This window comes from Stylophora pistillata, chromosome 1 (genome assembly GCF_964205215.1).
Source record: "Stylophora pistillata chromosome 1, jaStyPist1.2, whole genome shotgun sequence".
In the NCBI taxonomy this organism is placed as follows: Eukaryota; Metazoa; Cnidaria; class Anthozoa; order Scleractinia; family Pocilloporidae; genus Stylophora; species Stylophora pistillata.
The window spans coordinates 37,622,562-37,630,372 of NC_142519.1; the positions used below are offsets into that span (position 1 = coordinate 37,622,562).

At 36.8% G+C, this 7,811-nt stretch overlaps 1 long non-coding RNA gene across 1 annotated transcript; it reads left to right on the plus strand.

The window, feature by feature from the left end:
* The first annotated feature begins 1,106 nt into the window (after positions 1-1,106).
* LOC148742348 (uncharacterized) lies at positions 1,107-6,992 on the plus strand. Its single transcript, XR_015999540.1, has 4 exons — positions 1,107-1,298; positions 2,087-2,490; positions 3,136-5,647; positions 5,985-6,992. It is a non-coding gene; the product is annotated as an uncharacterized LOC148742348 (long non-coding RNA).
* The last annotated feature ends 819 nt before the right edge of the window (positions 6,993-7,811 follow it).

Sequence of the window (7,811 nt, forward strand, 5' to 3'; positions counted from 1 at the left end):
AAAATCTATTTTTAGTAATAGTATAAAGCGCTATTGGTTAGAGCGCTGGACGAATAAACCGTAGGTCCCGTCTCCTGCATTTATTAATTAGATAATTTGATTAAGCAGGGGACGTTAAAGAACCCACATCACGAGATTACTGTGATGTGGTCTGGCCGGTTTACTGGGAATTGGAAGGAGGGGGCAGCTGTAAGAAAAAAAATCGCCTTTATTGATTATAAACTGCCACTGGCAGTCTGACAAAGTACCCCGCACAGTGTTATAAAGCGCCTTGAACATAGGATGAGAGCGCTATAGAAATAAAAGCTATTATTATTATTATTATTATTATTATTATTATTTTTATTATTATAAACAATTTGTGAATATAGAGGTAAGTCTGTAGTAACTGGATCGGTTCTTTTTAATATAACTAGCCCATCTTATTTGCTCACATCACTTTTAGGTGTTCTGATTAAATTGAATCATGGGAATGATTAAAATAGTTCGAAAGCAAATAATCACAATTATTTTCTCTTGACTATTTCAAGTGTTATTGTCAGCGGGAAAGTGTCCCAGAGGGTGGAGACATGAGTGAACCGATTTTACAGAAACTTGCAGCCGAAGGTAATCTTGATAAGATATTCGAAGAGCCAGAGGCGTTTTGTTTTATGCCTTTCTTGTTAATGACTTTATTAAAATAATCCTAGTTCTATTCAAGAGTTAAAAATAACTGCGAATACTTGTGGAATATCGGGAAAACGGCTCTAAAGCCCTAAAGGCTCTAAAGGGGAAGTCGGCGAGTCCCACAGCCAGTACATGAAAGCTGATATCTTTGCTGTTTTACAGCTATCGGTGAACCCATAGAGACCCCACCTAGAACAGCCGTAGTCAGTTGCAAATCCCTCTTTAGATTTCCCAAAAGTTGTGAGACATAGAAATCCATGTTTTCTCAGCGTCGTATCTCGTTTTTGGATAACTTGTTTTACCGCAAAATCCAAATTCCAAATTTCAAAATCAAAATCCAGATTTTGCAATCAAGAGCCGAGATTTCTTTGAACGCGGTTTCTTAGTTTTGATTGGCCGTGACTACCTCTCGACCCAGTTTCCTAGGAACCGCACTCGTAATGGTGTATAGCCGTGAATTTAGTACTGAAAAAATTGATGTCGCATTGTAAAGTCAGGACGGTTCGTTCGACAGCTGTGTTACATTTGAAAACCTGTTCTAAAAAAGAGTATTCTCCTCTTCACTTTGTACATCGGATGTGTGAAGTAACTTCCACCCTCCGGGATGAAAATTCTCGTTTGTACTTCGACAGGTGAGAGGTCTTAACAGACTTTCAACCGATTCAATGTCTATGAAATGTATCTTATTGGAACCGTTACGTACTCATCCTCTAACAAATGTAGAAAGAACTGATCACCAAGCAATAGGTTGGTGGAAAAAGCCATGACCTCAAAGTCCAGGGACTGAACCTCAAACATGGACCAACCCTTTGATGTTTTGGTTTTGTTCTTCGTTAGTCACGACATGCACCACGAAACTTAGGCGATTATTTTAAACAATCAAAATCCTTCCTTCGAAATGTAGAAGCCATTTTTCCTTCCCTTGATATCGGCCACCAAGTGAGGCGAGAAATCGATAAAATTAATTTATTCCTCCTTCAGTATAATGGATTGACGTACTAGAAACCAAATGTGTCAAGTAACTCATAAATTGATAATGTTTGGATCAAAGAGCATTTTCCTTAATTTTGTAGTTCTCTTCTTGTTGTTGTTGGGAAAATGCATTTACATCTTCGTTACTCACCACACCACAACAAATCTTGCGGCCATTATTCCAAATAAGAAACAAAGCAAGTTCATTCAGCAAAGTTTAAGAAAGCAGGAATTGTGACATGGTTGCTCAATATCACAAGTCATGTTACAGTTATGTAGGGAAATCATTATTCATTGTAATGAATTCAATGTTTAAGTTGCTAGTACAGCACTCCCCTCCATGATTATAATAAACAACAGGGTACATGCATGTAGTGGCTTCTTCCAGTCATCTGAGTGACTTTTTATAGAGCATGAGATAATGAAATGCTGATATTTTTAATGGCAGATTGAAGTGATAATGAATACTGCTGACAGAGATGACCTGCAGAGAAAGTTTGGATGCAAAGGACAACATATTGGATTTGTTTTGTATGTAAAGAACTGCTTCCCGCAGATAAAAATAAAAATTCTATAGTGGAAGGAGGAGGGGATAATATAAACTGCCACTTGCAACTGTTTAACCCTGGCCCCCAGTTATTATAAGGCCTATCTACCTGTGAACAAGAAAATACATGCATAGATTTGGTTATTTAAGCTCCATGACCCCCTGGATATTAAAGCCCTCCTCAAGCCTTTGTTGTTTAAATAATAACAAAGCTGGAAACAGTACTGCTGTGAATTAGACCTTAAAATTTGTAATAATTAAGAGAAAGGATGGGCTTCAAGGAGAAAGTCTGAACTTCTTTTAAAGTGCACCTACACCCAAAAAATTTTTTTCGCTTAACGAAGTAAGCTTATTTTTTTGAGTATTTCTGCGCAAAAATTTTTTTATTTGCTCAAATCTTCAATTTTCTATGCCCAGTCAAAATACGGAAAATCGGCCGCCATCTTGCCCCACGACCGAGTTTAAAGAGGAATGGGTCTAGTGGGTAATGTGACGTCAAATCGAGAACACGAAAGTCTGCATTTCACACATTTTCACTTGTTTGGGAAGGTTGTAGTCGATAATTGTCCGAAAATATGCCGACTAAGTGTGTTGTAGAAGGATGTAGCAACGTGGGAAATTTGCAAGAGGGTATCGCGCTTCATACATTCTTCATACAACACACCTAGTCGGCATATTTCAGACAATATCGACGACAATCTTCCCAAACAAGTGAAAATGTGTGAGATGCAGACTTTCGTGTTCTCGATTTGACGTCACATTACCCGCTAGAGCCATTCTTCTTTAAACTCGGTCGTGGGGCAAGATGGCTGCCGATTTTCCGTATTTTGACTGGGCATAGAAAATTAAAGATTTGAGCAAATTAAAAAATTTTTGCACAGAAATACTCCAAAAAATAAGCTTATTTCGTTAAGCGAAAAAAAAAATTTTGGTTTTAGGTGCACTTTAAGTTAATATGTTCCAATTTTATTCAGGTTGTTAGTTTTTAATTTAATTCTGTTCCAAATGTATTGAAATGAATTCAATTTATCAATGCAAAACAATTTTGTTTCATGTTTTCTCATTATTTATTTTCCTTCTCTTCTTCCTCATTTAAGTATATCAGTGGAAATTATACAATTTATTCATTATAATTCATAAAGTAGCTTCACTCAAATGCTGTTGGTCTAAATGCATCGTATGACTGAGTGTGCCCCAACTAAAACTGGGGAGCACTGGTGATTTTTCTCAGTTTATGTTCATAAATTTTCAAAACTAACATTTGATTTGAGAAAAGCCTATGCTTGAAATGTAATTGAAGATAATAGGACATACTGACATTATTACAAGCTCACACTTTTTTCTTGAGCTTCACTCTTGGAAAACATTTTGTTCCTGACTAATCAGATGAATTCTACAGACAAACACCTGCACACATTTTTGCACCAAATGGAGGTTATTGATCATAGATAAAATGTCTGGAAAAACTAGTAAACATTGGCCAATGCCTATACCCTACAACATATCAAGTTCCCACCATAAGCAAAACACCAGTCGAGAATTGTTTATCAGTATGTCCAATCCCCCAAATGTCTTCTGGACATAAGTACAGAGTTTGTTGATACTGTCCTGGGATGTGATATTGAGGTGATGGTGCTGAATACTTGTTACATTTAATTCCTTACTAAGTTGGCCACATATTTGTAGCTGCTGTAATTAAAGTTTATTTTTTCATTCTGATTATTATTTACTTTACCCACAATGCTATCCCTATTACAGTTAATACTGTAACTTATAATATAATTATATACTAGAGAGGTAGACAGCACAACATATCACAGACACAGTGCAAATACTTCAATTAGATTTTGAAGCATGAGTTAGTTGATAATAAAAATAGACAATGGAGATTTTCAAGGAACCATCCACATGCATATTTCCTCCACACAGTATCACAACAAGAATTCTCATAATAATGGTTCCTATCATTTCCTAAAATCTTGAAGCTTCTTATATCTTAAGGTAATACATCTTTCACTCTCCTTCTTGAAACAAATTAAACTTTGGAAGTGACTTATTTCTTCTACGCTCCCATATACACAGTTTACCAGGCAAGCATTATCAGATAATTTAGTAGGTAATTTCTATTTAAAATGCCAATTATAATTTCTGTCAGAGAGAAGTTCAGATTTTGACTCAGAGAATTAGAGCACCAATTGTAAACCTGTTCTAAAAGGCTCATGCATACTGAGCAGTAATAAACAGACCATCTGATAGGGTACGGAAAAAAATAGAAAATCATGTGGAAATTTTTGGCAATATTATGCGGAAGAAAGTGATGATTATGCAGAAAAGATGCCAGAGAAGACTTATACCACAGACTTAGAAGACTTATACCATCTCTTTTATGATAAAAGAGATAGTATAAATCTTCTTTGAAAATTGCGCAGAAGGAACACACCTTTGACTCAATTAACCCAATTTTAAATAATTTGGTATTTGTGAATTAAAATGTTATTATAATTATTTATACTGAAAAGACCAGACATAAGTTTCACCTGCCACGTAGGAGATCAAGAATATCTCATGCAATGGGTCTGAAAGTTCCAAATCAGCTGACAGGGTTTTTAATCTATTCCCTGGATATTTAGCTTTATCAATAATCATCAGTGAATAGAGCTGTTTTGACTCAGCTGAGTACATGTAGAATTCGACATTATTGTATATGAATGTCATAGGATCAAATTCCACCAGTGGAAAAGAGGATAACTTGTCTTTAGGCACAGACAATTGTAAGGCAGACCATGTCAAAAAATTGGAATCAAGCCCTGTATTCTTTATGTTTTCAAGGGCATAATTATATCATCCAAACTAAACAATAGATCATTTAAATAAATAATTACACAGTCTGCACATTTTCATAGAAGATAGATTTGTTATCAATTCTTATCTCTTTATTATTCCAAATTACATAATGGGCATAATTAATATCAAAGAAACCCCTGATGGGGACTGGGTTCTAATTTCTCCTTACAGTATCACCCTGAAATCAAAAGTAAAGGTCCAATGAGAATCAAGGAAATTCTAATCACCAATCCAACAAACTCTTGATTGACAAACAAATTCTCCTTGTCAGTTTCATAGGAAATGTAGAGAGAACAGTGTGGAGAATATCATAAATATTAATGCTGGATTGTAAAGGTTTCATTGACAGTCAGGCTTCTTAAATAATCACTTCAGATTCACCCACAGCCCTGGGGTCTCTTGAAAAGTTTACAGTTTTGTGAGTGACATGTACTTTGTGTGGTTTCTTTCAATTTTACACCAAGGCCATGTTATTTTTACTTATCTGATTTTTAATTTTAATTTTAATTTCATTTATTAGCCACGGGAATGGAAAGAGAAAGGAACAAAGCTTTCGTCCCATTTGACACCTAACCCCAAATTCTCAGTAAACAGGCGAGACCACATCACAGTAATCTCGTGAGTGGTTTCTTTAACGTCCCCAGCCTAACCAAACTAACTAATTAATAAATGCAGGAGACGAGACCTACGCTTTATTCGTCCGTATCCGGGAAGACTAGAAAGTCTATCCATTTCCTGATATTATAGAAAGGTAGCTAGCACTTTCTCCTTAGTTATTTGAAGACGTTGAGTGTTGGTCCGGCTGGGGCGTTTGTGTAAAACGGATTTCATGACATCTTTTCTGTTCGTTTTCATGCTGGGAAGGTTACTTTATATATTTAACTTTTTTTGTTGTTATTGTTGTTTTGTTTTGTTTTATCTTGTAATGTATTTACGTCTTTCTTATCCCCTACAGCCGGACTCAATGCTCGTAAAATGGATGCAAGCTGTTTTGAAAACCTTAAGAGCAGCTGAGGCGGCCCGTGGAAGGGTAACATGCCATATTTCTCCATATGTCAATTGAAGAGAGAATCTTCTGAAAAATTTATTTAAAGTAGCTATTAAGACGTTCCAGCTTTTTGCTTTCTGTGGAAGACGCCTCATTCCATCACACGGAGGCTGATGACGTCGCCTTTCAGTAAATGAAGAAGCTAAAGGTGGAGCGTACTGCGTGATCAGCTAGGTCGTCATGGATGGAAGAAAAACAATTTAATGCCCTCTCTGGCAGACATTGTTCTTGTGCAGCTAAAAATACAATTTGAAATGTAAATTGGCGAATTGTGGTGGTTTTTGTTATAGAGGAGACACGTATAAATATATCGAGTGAGTGCCGTTGAGTCTGTGTTTTTGACGTTCTAAATCTCTGTCTTTCTGAATCAGTCAAACTACAATAGCAACAACAACAACAAATTTTATTTAAGCTTAATACGGAAAATTACAATGCTTGGGCCTGCAAGTAGCTAGGGCTATTCGAGGTGGGCACAAGAGAGGAAAACATTATTAAACTAAGTTTCAACCCTTAGTCAGTTTCTCGTCCTTTTTAAACGGAATTTCAACTAAGAAATCTGTCTCAGCCGTTTGAAGCTTGGTTACTGTAAAGAGATTTTTTCGATTGAAAATATTATTACTCTAAAAGATAAGAAGTTGTGGGCCAAGATCACCGACAGCGATTTACAACAGCTTTAGATGACCTTTTGCCACCAGGGCGACCAATAGTTACGCTACGTAAGAGGCGCCATAATTATATTCTCCCGCTTGTACTGAGAACTGAACGTTTCAAGAGGACTTTTGTTGATAGATGTTTGTTCTCTTGTTAGTTAGTTATCTAGTTAGTTAATTAGTTTTACATTTGCTTACTGGGCATAGTAACTAAACACGTTTTGTTGGTTAGAGTGCCTAATAAAGACCTTTGTTATTATTATTATTATTATTGGATTCAAATCAAATCCTTAAATCATCACTTGTATGTAATATTTCGTCCTGCAATAGCAATGCAGCCAATCAAGAACATCTATTCTTGGGAAGAAGACCTTGCATATTCCGCGGTTAGTTGGGCAGCAGCAGTTCATAGAAATGTTTACTTGGCAGTCCCTGCCGTCTCTAATTTTCCCGCCGAAAAAAATCAAGGGCGATCATTGCACGGCACGGAATATATTTTCCTCGAGCAAACACATTCAGTATCTGCAATACAATACAACAATACAATACATATATCTTAATAACCAAGCGCGAGGGCCGTACTGGGAGAATATCGGCCCGGGGTCTTGACAGTACGGACCGAGCGCAGCGAGGTCCGTACAAAAGACCGAGGGCCGATATTCTTCCAGTACGGTCCCGAGCAAGCTTGGTTATTAAGAGATTTATTATACGACTGAAGTTCAAAGGAACACAAGTGCGGTATCATTCGGGACCATTCGGGACAGTGCCCGGTCCAATACTTAGAGAATATTGGACCGGCAATAGAGCATTTTGATTGGTTGATTTTAGTTATTGGCCCTCTGACTGCCTGAGTCGTGTAATAAAATACAATACAACGAGATGCATTTCTATCAGCTTATTATTTCGAGTGCGTTTCTCTACAGAGCAGGTCACCAAACATAGAAAATAGGTTCAAAGTTGCATAATTCACGACGTAAAAACTCGGTTCCTGCAAGGAAACTGGCGTTGAGTTGCAGGAGCTTACATAGTGAAGTTCCACCTCAGCCAACCGCTCTTCGGAGATTATTTACCTTAAACGCTGGAC